The sequence below is a fragment of the Dermacentor silvarum genome, chromosome 11, assembly GCF_013339745.2.
Source record: "Dermacentor silvarum isolate Dsil-2018 chromosome 11, BIME_Dsil_1.4, whole genome shotgun sequence".
Classification (NCBI taxonomy): Eukaryota; Metazoa; Arthropoda; class Arachnida; order Ixodida; family Ixodidae; genus Dermacentor; species Dermacentor silvarum.
The window spans coordinates 49,342,686-49,357,319 of NC_051164.1; positions in this window are offsets into that span (position 1 = coordinate 49,342,686).

A 14,634-nucleotide genomic window follows, 5' to 3' on the forward strand; every position below is an offset into this window, starting at 1 on the left:
TGCTTCGGCTTTCAGATGAAACAGCGACTTTTTTGCTCAGAAGGCGCCAATGTACAAACCCTGCCGGCGTGTGCGTTATGGGGTCTGTGATATTCTGATTGGTTGATTGATGATATATTCGCATTGATATTCATTGCACGAAAATACCAGTTTGAAGAGAAGAAAACTTACTGTATTTCCGTTATGTAATCATCAACATACCAACTGACCCGACATGCCACCTCAGGTAAACTGCTAGTACGAATTGCAAGTTGAGAGACGAGCGTTCTTGCTTGAGGTGCCTGGCGTGCAGAGCTTCCGGCCTGCGCGCTTTTTTTCCCGCGTATACTCACGATGGGCAAGTCCTGCTCGTAGTCCAGATAGTCCGGGCTGGATGCAGGCTCCGTCGTACCCGGCGAGTGGTCGCCCGCCGGGTCGCGGTGCTTGCGACGACGCTTGCGTCCTCTGCACAAGAGGCACAACCACATGCAAAAGGAGCCTCGCACGATGACCAGAGCACTTACGTTACATCATTTTTCGAAACTCCCCAATAAGCCCCATGTATGGAAAGCCGGACACAGTGGCAAACAGCGGAGGGGGCTCAGCTGAGTGTAGCATCACCTATGAACATTAAAACTAAACATAAAACGCCGTTTTCTCACCGCAACAACAATACGAAACATTGACACGTACTCTGAGCAAAGGCGAACGGTATTCTCAATCAGCACCGTTTTTATAGTCCGATTGTTTTTTTTTATTTCAAGCATTCTTTAGTAGGAAATGAGTGGTTACGAGGTTGATTTTGTAGCTCATAGTATTAAGGACAGAGTCAGAAACATGGATGATAAGAAATGGGCAGCTAGAGTGCAGAAACATCCGTACCTCAAAAGTGTAGGCACGTAATGGAGGAAAAGGTAAACAGAACTGGCAACCAAGTACTGGTAGCTGGACGGGAAACTTGGCCATTCAGAGTCATGAAAAAGACAAAAACGAAGATGGCAAATTGGATTCAAAGGAATGTAGCAAAGAAAAAAGTTCATCCGGCTTTACAAGGGCGGTAGACAAGAAATCCTGAACGAAAATTTGTGGAACACAAAGGGAGACGCAAGCTGGCTGCATGATCACTAAGACATACAGGAAATAATGTTACAATAAACTGGGAGACGAAGATAGCCCAGCTAAAGTTGCAGAAAATGTCCACCTCTCAAGAGCACCGGGGTTCTCAGAGCTGATACATGAGCGTGAATTTGGAATCAATTGAAGGCAGCAAGAGCCGATCGGAATTTTGGAGCAAATAAAGCCGGGCATAGATGGAAACGAGATCGTGAGATGTATAGGTAACTTAACAAGATAAAGCACGAATAGGCAAAATTTCTGGACTACCGTATTGCGAGCACGTACGTATTGCGCACATGTTATAGGTCGCTATTTGTCGTCACCCAAATTCGAGCGTAATGCATTATCGATAATTATCGTCATCATTATCACCGGAGTTTGAGACTGTTTCGGGACTTGTGTAATTGAACAATACCGACGACAAGCTGCGCAAATAAGTGGTACTCTGGCATGAGTTACCGATGCGCGTTATTGTTCGCACTAACAAACACCGGGAACATTCTTTTTGACCAGTTATAGACGGCAAGGTACCGCAGCTGCAACTGATTGAGTGGCCGAGGCTTGTTTCTCCAAACTCAGGCATTTCCGTCATATACCTGCTCTTTATTTGCTGTCAAGATAACTTTAAAAAAAGGAAAGAAAGATGCAGTGCGGGGCAATCCGTGAGCTTATAGCGGGTACAACGAATACAATGTAAGCTGCGGTGCGTAAATACGAGGAGATATATCGTTAATAATTGCGTTAGAAATAGAGAAACTTGCATCAGGAAGCTGCACAGTTGGCGGTGAGAGAGAGCTTCGAAGGAATTTGAACTACGTGGCGTTCAATACTGTGCGGGATGATTTAGCTATACGAGAACGCGTTGCGTCTCATGCCTATCGCATCACGGCCGCCCTGGAGGGAGTCGAACCTGTAAACTTTTGGCATCAGAACACCGTAGCCCCGGAGCCACCGCACTACGGGCTAAAAATCTGAGACATGAAATCTTAACGTGCAAGCGAGATATCTATTAGCGTTTCTCGTCACTTACAAGATTGCCGAACTTCCCCACATACCTTGGACTCTGGTACAGCCGAAGAATGCACGCGTCTTCCTCATATACAAGAAATGACGAGCGTAGACAGATGTCTTGCGAACAATGGAGAGCATGCTTTATTACGGTTCATTTACAAGCTGAGTGGCTTTTGATGTCGAGAATGGCCTGGCAGGTGCCACGCCTACGCACGGGCTTCATTCACTACGAGCAAGTCGCAAATGTGGGAGTTGTAAAAACTCCCACACCTAAAGCATGGGAAAGGGGTGGTAGGGGGGGGGGGGGTATTGCGTTGCAGGTTTGTGAAAGGGTAATCTCGAAGCGGCGGCGGATTCAGTATCTTACGTATATGGTTGAGTGCGCGGATGAACGGCGAACCGAGAAAGGGGAATCCGCCGCGAGCGTCGAGTTGGTGGTGCGAAACGGGCAGTACAAAACACGAATCCTAAAGTCTGAATCAACGCGTAAAATTGGAGACCGCCTTGCACTATTAAGATGGTGTAGATGGACTCTTACAAGTAGAGTAGCAGAGTAGGCTTTTGCCCTAGAGGGTAAGCGTACTCCATCATGATGTAGATGTAGTTTGCCTGTAGACAGCACTCACTTGTCCTTTGAGTGAGCTACACTTGTTGATTATGTTAAATTACAGCCGCTGTTAATTACTGAGTACAGTTTGCGGATATGTGCAAGTGTCGCTTGTGCGAACACGTGGCTGCTCCTGTGCCCGAGCGTTGTTTTTTCATCCACGTATTTTGGCGTGGCCAAACGCGAATTGGCTTTCCGAACACCACGACCCCTACGCATAAACTCCCGGGAAAAAAACATCGTGCACAGCTGTAGCAGGAAAACTTGGGCGAGTTGGTGGAAGTTCATGTTTGACAAGCAGCAGTCCTAAAAACATCTAGGATAAAAAATTGGCAACAACTTAAGTTTCCTTGCGTGATTTGAATACGAAAGCTTACCGACTTCAACTAATTAACTGGTTACGTCCATGACACGTGACGTCATACAACGTCATGTCTCCTTCACAACTCTACCTTAATCCACCTTGCTCTAATTTGTACCAACCCTAATCCACCTTAGTCCACTTGAATCCACCATAATTCACCTTAATCCACCTTACTCTATTTGTACCATACTTCTTTCACCTTAATCCACCTTATTCCACCTTAATCGACCTTGCTCTAGTTTGTACAAACCTTAATCCACCCTAATCCAGGCTGATGATGATTTTTGTTAACACTTTTTGAGGACAACGCCGGCTTCTCTGCCTCATGGGACATATGCCTTCGCACTAATAAACTTTTAGTTGAGAGTCAGCGCGTGCGCTGTGATCCTCTTTTCTACGTACTCGTCTTTTTAGCTCTGCTGCTCGTCAAATCGTGCCCAGCATTCCGCGTGCTTTAATTTGTGAATCACGCCAGCATATATACAGAGACGCGGCGCAACTCACAGAGGCGATCCGAATTTGTTGAGGAACTTGTGCCGGTGCGAAGACGATGGCTGGGACCAGCGTTCGTTGAACGAGGCTCTCTCGGCGTTCGTGTAGAGTACGCCGCCCGTCGACTTGCCGGCTGGACGGCTCATCGTAGGGACGCGTGGTCCCACGCTGATTGCCGCTCCCCGCGGCACAGCCTTCTTCCTCTTCCTCTTCGTGCCTCAAGACGAACAGATGATGGTGATGATGATGATGATGATGATGATGCCTCAATCAATGGCACAACCCACTTTGGGAGATAGGCCACGAACCGGGTGGTATTATGATCGAAATTTAAGATAAATTAGTTTAGAAATAAATAAGTAATAAATATTAAAGGAAAATAAGTGAATAATTGAAGATGGGAAACGAAACAATAATAAAAGAACTAAGTAGTCTATAATAAGTTAGTCAGCCTTGCCTAGATAGGACTAGTAATATGAATTTAGTAATAAAATAAATACAGTAAAGCATAGACGTAAATTTTGAATAATCATATAATAATAATATAATTATGATTTTGTGACATTAATTTCTGCATTTGTTAAATCTATAATTTATTGAAGAATAAATAAATCAATGGTGGAAAAATGGGAAAAATTAATGAGGCAATCTTTTTGTATCACAAAGAAAATTATAAATGGCTCGGCAAACATTCCCGTGGCCATATCCTAACACCGTGACTCCAAGTGAGAGTATAACTGAACTGCTTAATGGCAGTCCTAGATTGTGAAGTGGGATTTCCAAACATCGTTGTCGATTATTAGAAAACCTCCGACACGATAATAAAAAGTGATCGATGGATTCTGGTTCATTGCAGAGGTAGCATAATGGGGATGCCGCCAGACCACATCTGGCGGCATCCATATGGTGCTATCACCTGGTGGCACAGAAATCAAACCGACAAAAAAAAAAAAAAAACTACTGTTGCAGTAACCAAGTGTATTCTACTTCGCCGCTGGTGTAAATGTTCGACAGTGGCCTAATCGTGTTGCCGCCGAAAATTTACACCAGCAGAGAAGTAGAATGCACATGGTTACTGCAATATTAGCTGTTTTTTGTCTGTTGGATTTCTGCGCCACCAGGTGGCAGCACCATACAGGCCGCTCACGTTCACGGTTCCGGCAAAACGCCCCAACGCCCGATCCGCCCGCGTTTACCCGATTACCGGACAAGCTAAACCTCTCTATTGCTAACACTGACGTAATCACCTTTATCGTGAAGTGTTATTTTCTTTTCTTTATTTTTTTTTGCTCTCAGGTAGTTGACAAGATAATTCTGGATGCAGTAACGAGGGATCACTTAGTTCCGTTAGATGTGTTGTGGAAGAAACATTGTCGGGATCGGATAACATAAGGTCAATTATGTTAGAACACTGTTCGTTTTTTCGCGTTGGGGTGGATACTAGCTGCGTCAGACCAAAGGTGAGGCATGTGTTAAGGAAATTACTTTCGAAGTTATTTTTAGACAGATTTATGGCTGGTTCAGACCATCTTATACCGGGAAGGTTAAGAGTAGTTGCGCATGACTGAATGACGCCGTGACAGATTGCATTGCCTCGTGGAAGTGAATAGAGAAGGAAGGATCGGCGTCGGGGGGGTCGATAGCATACACCGATAAGAATTTGTTGGCATGAATTCAACTGTACAAAATGAATAAAACTTCTAGAGGTGAAGTGATATCAACAACCGAGCAACATTGGCTGCGATGGGCAGCTATCAGGACACCTCCTCCGCGTTTGCCTATACGATCCCGCCTGAAAATATCAAAATCTTGGAGGAATAAGTTAAGTTCTGTGTTATCGACGGGTGAATTCAGCCATTTTTCTGTTAGTACTAGGAGCTTACAATCTGAAGAATGAATGAGGCTACGAAGTGCTTCGCACTTGGGCGGCAACCTTCTTATGTTAGTATAAATAAATGATACAGAGATGCTATTTGGCTTTGCAGTAGTGCGCGATGGTAGCTATATATGAAGTTGATATGACTGTTTGTAGCGTTATCGTACTTGTATGCTCTGTTTTCCATGATTAGTTTATCACACCGAAGTTTGAAAGGTTTCTGCTGGGACTTGCCGAACTCGATTAGTTGTTTACGTGCATGCCGAGTGTTAGATGAGTAGTCTTCTGATATACTATGGTTGGACCCTCTTAGTTGTTTAGCATTTGAAAGAATATTTTGTTTCACTTTGAAATGTGCTAATTTGACAATTATAGGTCTATTTATATTAGTGTTGTATTTGCCAATTCTGTGGGCACGCTCGATATCTAAGGGGCCTAACTTGATATTGAGTTTAGAATGGCAAAGTTCAGCAATCTTGCTTTCCGATTCTTGCCATGTTTCCCGCTCACTGTCAGCGACGCCAAAAAAACATAAGGTTAGACCGCCGAGCCCGATCTTCTGAATCATTAAGTCCCGATGATATGTCGGAAATGGCTTTTGTGTTCTTATCCACAACTGTCTTGACGCAACTAACTTCGGCCTTCAGTGCAGTTATGGAGGAAACATCATCTTCAATTTTTGTCAGTCGCATCTTTATGTCGTCAAAAAGTTTCTCGTTCTTCGATATTTTGGCTCGAATTGATTTCATTTCGTTTAAGAGAGACGCCTGACCTGACCTTATCTCCTCCAATGCTGCAATTATGTCGCAGGATGCCTGCGTTGAATTGGAACGGGTGCTGGGGCCGGGATTCGATTCTACGTCGCCAGAAAGTGCGAGAAGTTGTTGGACGATAGACGTGCAGTCGCGAACAATAGTAATGCAGTAGCCTGGGCTTGGCAGCACTAGCAAAACGGAATAGCGGGAACGACGCGCATACATAGTGCAATGATTTGTTACCTGTAAGGCTAAAAGGCGTCGGACGTCAGTGAACCGCATTGTCGTAGTGCCACAAGCCCACTGATGAGAGCGAGGGGGTGACCTGTTTTATGCGTGAAGGTTGATGTGTGTGCCGATGCGTCGGCAGCATGAAGACGATAAGTGCGGTAGATTTCCGGTCAAGGGCGGTGCGGCGCAGTAGCCGTCGCTTGCTTCGGTTTCGGGGCCTGGAGGGTAGACGAAGTTGGCCCGGCTGTAGCGCTAGCGCATTGAAGGTAGGGCGAACCTACACCTCTAACGACGGCATACGGCAGGCTGTAGACGTGAGGCGGTATGTAGCGGTGGTCAGGAGTGGTATTTCCTGGCCCACTATTCAGCAGGCTCCGCCGGGCAGGTGTACCCCGTAAGCCAACACACCGTAATGGTGGGCGTGCCCTCAGACTACGATGGTGGCTCCTGGAGCACAGCAGGTGCCAACGGGAAAGCAGAAAACTGTGAGCACCTGTAAGGCGAAAAGGCTTCGGACGTCAGTGAACCGCATTGTCGTAGTGCCACCAAGCCCACTATCAGGCTTAGTCCATCCTAATCCACCTTAATCCTCCTTCGTCCACCTTAATTGGTGGATTGGTGAGTAGGCTGTGACGTAAGGGTCATCCATCACTGGTTTTGACACTTATGCTAAGGAACCTACTTACATAGGCTACTGTGGGTTCAGTTTTGTCGACGCGACTTTTTTTCTACACATCCTGTCGACGCCCGCACTTTTGGTCAGAACCTAGCCATACACAGTTTCACTGTAAAATGTTGAGATTTAGTTCGTATGTCAACATGAGCTCACCCTGCGCACGCTGATTCGCCGTTTCAAACACAGAGGACAGGGCCAGGTTACGCGCCAGCGCCGCTTATTGTTACAAACGCTTTATGGCAATACCGTGACAACTCCGGCGCGGCGCGGCTGAGCGCGGCCGCGCGGGCGCTATCTCGAAAGCCATCTGCGGTGGGTGCAGAGTGTAGGCGCGCCGAGGCAACACCACCTAGATAGCACAAGGCCTGTTCATTCTGATCCATGACGTCACGCTTATTGGCCCGAAATCTCCATTGCCAAGGCTGGCGTGACGACAGCGATGACGTCAAAATCAATGTCGTTTACTCGTGAGCATCCCCATTAGATTCTATGGCAGTCGGGCCAGGTAGCATCACGTCATGGATCGGAGCGAACAGGCCTTGTGCTATCTAGGTGGTGTTGACCGAGGGCTGATAGCGTCGTGTGTGCTGTGCTCTCGCCGTTTAGTTCGCTTTGAAGTGAGAGTCAGTACGAAGGGCAATTTTCTCGCTGCGGCTGCTGCCGCTCTTCCTCAAGAAAGTGTTTACTCCGCGAGTGTCCACGACCATCCAGTGAGTATGTTCATGTTTTCCTGTGCGCACGTGACTCCATGCCTGTTAATTTAGCTCGTAATCGACTGCTTATGTGTTTGTACGGTCTGTTAAACTGCTATTCTTACTTCTTATAGTTGTATATTAACTTGCTATTACAATCGATGTGTCGCCTTTCAGGCGAAACTGCGGCATTCTTTTATTTAAGCGTTTTCATTTCAGCTCGCTCGCTGTATTATTTCTATCCGTAGTGTAGGGCCAAAGAGAATCGGATATGTATATCGTTTTCCAAAGGCGAACGTAAATATTAAAATAATTAGGAATGCCGAACTGAAGGAACAAATAGCCGAGCCCCTCTCCAAAACACATTACCACGAGGTCGCTTCTTATTTTACGCTAAACCGCGCACTATCGCACTGTCCGAACGTGCGAAATGCGCTGCATCCTGCTATACGTCAAGCGATGCAAACTTCTTCTTTGACCTATCATCTAGTTTCTAACGGGATTATAGAGGTATCAAATAACGTTAGTCATCCATTTGCTGCCATATGAACTTCACGGAAACTTTACATATTTCACTTTGCTTAGAAATTGGAAATATCTGGTTTGCGATTCGGTATTCTAAGACCGTTTCCTTCGAATATTTTAGTTTTTTGTTCGTTTAGAAAACTTCGCTATTCCAACGCCCATACAAATTAGACATGACAGAGATTTACAGGATTCCAGAAACTTGACCATGAGGCCAATTATGACTTCCCTATAGTCTAGATCCCTTGAAATGCGGTTGAAACGAAACCCTTCTCTCACCAATTCAATGAAATTTGATAAGCCAGTTTTAATGATAGATGCGCCGGCTTCTTTTGTACATATCAGGCACATAAGAATGGATAAAAACCACATAAGTGACAGCGTTTTTCTTCTTTTTTCTTTCTTTAAATACTCGATGTGCCAAGATTAGTACGCCAGAATAGCTTGGCAGAGCTGATGTTGGCGATCCTTCGTGCGCGTCGCAATTACTTCAGTTCGGTTTTTCCGGTCTTTTTCAGATGTTTCATACCCGTGGGAAGGGTCAGTTTAGCGACAATGTTTCTAACCTCTTCTGCTGCGATGTCCACGGGCAGAGTGGTCATCAGTATAGGTCTACAAGATTAATTCGGTGACCTCCCACAAACTTTTCTTCCGAGGGGAGGTGGGACGACAGAAGCCGTAATGACGTGGCCCTGTTCGGCCACGCCCGCGCTGACCTCAGCAATCCCTCACACGGGACATCCGGCAGACGCCGCTCTGCCACCCTTCCACGCGGGCCCGACGAACCGGCCTTATGCGCTCGGGTGCGTTCTGTCTTTGAGATTATACTTGGTGAACCGTGCTCATTAGAGAAGCGTGAGATTACTCGTCCTTCCTGGGATGGTACAAGGGGGATGGTCCAGTGGCATGAAACAACTGTGTTCGCGAAGCTTGAAGACTTTTAGTAAGCACGCTGTGCTCATACGCATGTTTGGTTCGGTTTTATTTTTACAGCAAAGCTGTATATGGTATAGGTTCTGACCAAAAGTGCATGCGTTGACAGGGTGTGTAGAAAAAAATCGCGTCGACAAAAATGAATCCACAGCTAGGAGCCTATGTTTGTAGGTTCCTTAACATAAGTGTCAAAACCACTGATGGATGACCATTACGTCGTAGTCTACCCACCAATCCACCAATTAGGGTGGAGAAGGAGGCACTCAACCATGCGTCTCGTTGCAGTCAAATGCCGTTGCTACTATAGATCTCAAGAACGGCTTCCTCTATCTCTTCTACAGCCTCACCGACAGAAGTGGTTCTTCTTTCAGTTGAAGGCGATCGAAGAACATCGCAGAAGACGTGACGTAAAGTTAGCACGACAGACACAGTGCTGGCGCTTGTCACCGTGCATCAGAGCGAAGTATACGACGCATCCAACATTTCTTCCAAGCTTCTAGACTTCTGGAAGCAGGTAAGAAATCTAGGAAATGCGTGAATAGACGTGCATTGCAAGACGCAGTGACGAGAAAGTTTACACGTACAAAGGATTACCTCAGAATATTATTAAATATCGTAAAAGCGTCCGATCAACTAGAAAAGAACTGCAGGAATGTCCTGAACTTGCCTGGCTGGCACGTACGTTGAAGGGAATCGAACAGCGCAAAATACGAGATTTAAAGCCACGCGCTGCGTCTGTCGTCCTTACTCAAGCCACATGCTCGTTTTTTTTTTTTGCTTTTTTTTTTCATTTCGATTCAACACGCATCAATCATCCCTGTTCCGCACACTCCTGTAAAGTTCTTACCGCTCGCGAAGTTAGGCAATGCGCTCGATTAATTTTGGAACTCAAAACTGCAGGCGGCAATCCTCTACAGTGTATTCGTAGCCGGCTATACGCTTTACTATTAAACAACAAGCGCAACGCCAGCGTATTACGTAAGCGTAAGCGCATATTATGTCCGAAACACATCATTGCAATATATGCCAGGAGAAACCATATCGTGTTCAAACTTTCCTTTAAAATGAATAAAGTATATATACGCTGCAAAGGTTCGCGCCACAATAAGATCCAAGACGCGAACCACCGAGTGTTGGCTTGTACATCTCCCACGCAGTCAACGCATGCGAAAGTGTACGAAAGGCGAGACCTCAACAGCGCAATAAAGGAATGGCGCGTTGGCGCACCCGAACGACACCGCCCATTGTGCGTTTCTCCCGAAAGACCCTACCGCGTCGTAACGGTCGTCAACCGGCGCTAAAAGGCCTCGACGACAAGGCTAGAGCCACCGGCCGATGCTCGGACAGCATAAAGAGGCGACGTTCTTTAACGGGAGTAGGATGAAGCCGTGTATTTCTTGTCGGCAGTGAACCGAGGAAAGAGCTCTCGCGGACCATCGGTCGCGATACAGTTCTGCGCGTGCTTTTTGCTGTGGAAGAGAGCCGTCGCGTTCTTCCGCCTCGCAGTTCCTGTATGGCTGTCCTCGTAAAAATCGGGCCGCCGCCACCGCAGACCGTAAAATTTTCGCGGAGGCGGCGGTTTCTCTGCGCCGATGCGTGTGGCTTTGTGGGTCGCTCGGTTTGCGAGCCCGGAGCTAAAGCTGTGCGGCTGCGCGGTGAAAAACTCTGGCTGGTAAAGCTTTGCGCGAGGCTTGGCTTTCTTTCTCGCTTGCCTCGTTGCGATTATTACACGCTTTGCAATATATAGAACGTAAGTGGCGCGATGAATTGCGGGATAAAACTTGCTCCATTTGACGAGGCAGGTAATGGCGTTACAGTGGAGCCCCCTATCGACGACTACGGTGATACGCGATACCCCACTGAATACATTTTTTCTTAATTTGGTAGTTGTGAAAGTCCCAATTTCTGAACCAAAGAAACAAAACAAAAAACAAAAGAACATGATAGAGTTGCGTCATGGGCAATCATAGGACGCAGAGCTATGTATGTATGTATGTATGTATGTATGTGTATGTATGTATGTATGTATGTATGTATGTATGTATGTATGTATGTATGTATGTATGTATGTATGTATGTATGTATGTATGTATGTATGTATGTATGTATGTATGTATGGTATGTATGTATGTATGTATGTATGTATGTATGTATGTATGTATGTAGTATGTAGTATGTATGTATGTATGTATGTATGTATGTATGTATGATTTATATATTTTACGCATGCAGTAAGCACAACAGACGTATATACAAGTCGAAATTCGGTAAACTGCGCGTCAACTGCGCAGCACGTTGAACAATCAGCAGGTAACAGGTAATGCAACCAGGGCACTTATGGTTATAAGTTAATCTAGGTAAAACGTATTTTAGCACATTTGCCATTCGTAGGCTTCATTTTATAATTTAGAGAAAGCGGAGTACTTTGGAGCAGTATTTTCTTCTCTTGAGGATGGCCAGCTGAAGATGCTTTTTTATCCGCCATTTAGATAGATGCGTATCTTAACAAAGAAGTGTACTTTGACTGAGGGAAGAAGTTTTAGGTACTGGACGATTGAACGCAGTAAAAAAAAAAAAAAAAAAAAGAAGAAGAAGAAAGAAAGAAAAACGCGCGGCCAATGGTTTACATGTGTTCCTTGCAGTCAAACCTTCTCTATCATTTCGAAGAAAAAAGAAAGCAAAACTAAAACCGATAAACTTTTCGATACAGACGTAGGCGCCTCAGCAAAAATTGTCCAGAGACGTATACTGGCCGCTGAGTGATGTGCGATTGTCGTCGCTTTTTGTAATCTATGACATCTCCGCTCTGAAGATTTTTTTTCTCTGTTTGGTTTTCGTGTCCGAGACTTCAAAATGGGGACGGACTTGAAAAGGAGCGTTTGAAAAAATTTTCAAATTGTGAAGCGTAAACGACCGTGGATGATAAAGCGGCTCGGCAGTACATTGTCTTCCTTTCTTTCTTTCTTTCTTTCTTTCTTTCTTTCTTTCTTTCTTTCTTTCTTTCTGAAAGCACCGATTTGTTGGGGAATAACGCCCTGGTGGATGTGAGATTTCCAAAAAAATGTGCTTTCTACTCTCGAATTGAATCGAAGCCGGCCGTGACGGTTTCGTCACGGGAAATCGTGCCACGTGTATCGTGCTCGATCTATTGTGTCCAACTGTGTGGACGCGTGCTGCTCCGCGCGATGTCAATAAAATGGAACGGCCGGTTCCCCCCGAGATCCATGCGTGTTGTGCGGAATGAAAGCGGAAGGGCCGCCGAAGCATCTTAAAAAGTCGAGGTCGTAAAGAAACTGCGCTGTGCTTCCGCGTTAGATACCTGAATGGAAGGTTGCATTTTTTTATTATTATTCGTGGTTCCATCTTTGCGCCTCAGCAGAGCGTTGAGTGGCATGTAAAACCCCAGAAAGAAGAGGGCAGACGCTTGCGAATAAGTTAAAGCTAAACAATAATTTCGGGCGCAAGAGGAGACACACAAAAGAACTCTCACACACATACGCAGGCGCGCGCGCGCGCGTGTGTTTGTTTGTTTGTTTGTTTGTTTGTGTGTGTGTGTGTGTGTGTGTGTGTGTGTGTGTGTGTGTGTGTGTGTGTGTGTGTGTGTGTGTGTGTGTGTGTGTGTGTGGTGTGTGTGTGTGTGTGTGTGTGTGTGTGTGTGTGTGTGTGTGTGTGTGTGTGTGTGTGTGTGTGTGTGTGTGTGTGTGTGTGTGTGTGTGTGTTTCTGTCGCGCTGTCTTAAGCATTGCTTTGCGTCCATAAGATAATGTTTGACACACCCCACCAACTTGTCAAAGAAGAAGGCTCTTTGGATAAGTTAGGTTTCACGAGTTTCATTTCCGTTTTGAGGAAGACCGTTTGTGGGCTGATAAATTGAGCACCACTCCAGTTTCTCCGCTATACCGGCACAACTTTTCGCAGGAATCTGCGTGAAATGAGAGCTTCTCGTGTATAGTACTGAAGAAATAATATACGGGAGCTTCGAGGGGGATAAAGTAGAAAGTAGAATTATTAGCCACAAGGGATGTGTTTGACATTGCAGTGTGTGTGATTTCATTGAAGCTACAAAATGTCTTCCGTGCCAATTCCTTTTGTCGTTACTAACCCAATTAAACCTCTTATTTCCGTCCAGCCTTAATCGTTCAATGAACCTCCTCTTTTTTTTTTCTTCTATGTAATCATCCGTTCATCTGGTCTGTCTTCTCAATTAAACACCAGTCGCCTGTTCCCGGTTTCATCTTTTTTCCAGTTCTTCGTTCGCTTTCTGCCATAAAACTATTATCTGTGCGTACAAATCCCCCCGACTTCAGGCCAATCCCCCGTTTTGGGTTCGTGCCAAGTTTTAAAGGATCGCCACCATCACCCTCATCATTTTCATCAACGGCGTCCTGAGAGAGTGGGACGGTGAAAGAGAGGAAGGAAGAGAAGGACTGTGGCCTGCTACTCCACGGTGAAGTATAATAAGGAAGGTATAGACAGAAGAGAGTAGTGTTAGAAAATTAGTGATCATGTAACAAACTGGGGCTTTGAAGATGTCGCAATCGCACTGCGGTGTCAAAACACTGAACCGCACCGAAGTTATGACACTTAGTGCAACGCGTGCTCCATACAAGCCTAAGCGTGTCACTGGCATCTGTGGAAGGTCGAACGGTAGAATGCTATCCTCTGGGTTTGAGAGGCGGCATGGAGCCCTTTGGTGGTCCTCTCTATATGTATACGGGTTTAACTTCCAGAAGGCACTATATATACCGTTTTTAATGTTGGCACATCAGGAACCGGTCGCAAAATGTCTCTGGTATACACGTTTTCACGAGGGCGCTTCCGACGGTCTGGCGTGGAGAGCATGTGTCAGTGTTGCCTGTTCGGTCTGGACTGTGAGCTTGCCTTGCGCTTGCATTGCGGAGTGGTAGCTTTCCTTCGATGTTTCCGGTTATTTTTGTCACGAATGACTTACGCTCGTAAATAATGGCACATATACTCATCAAAAGGCTACAGGCCAGCTCTGTGCAGTTTATGGGTGCACAAACAACCAGCGGAAAATAACGTGTCCACAACACAGCACTCCGCGAGACCACTGCCGCGATGTGGTATGTTCACGCTTTACCGGTTTCCTTCATCACCTGAGTACTTGACATTTCAGTCTAATGTGAACCAATGCACACATCAGGGAAATAATGCATTTTGGTAAACCCTTTTCGGCATATTCCCCAATAGGTTGCGAGAATTGTCAGCTGTTCGATGCAATATTTTCTCGTATGTAGTGGCAGAGGCTGAGTAGCTGGCAGTAGCGTGAACTTGCCTTGACGCTCCCCATTTCAGAATATAGATGGCAAATGACGCTGAACCCGATAATGAAAAGGCGCCTGCTCTTTACCGTCGGC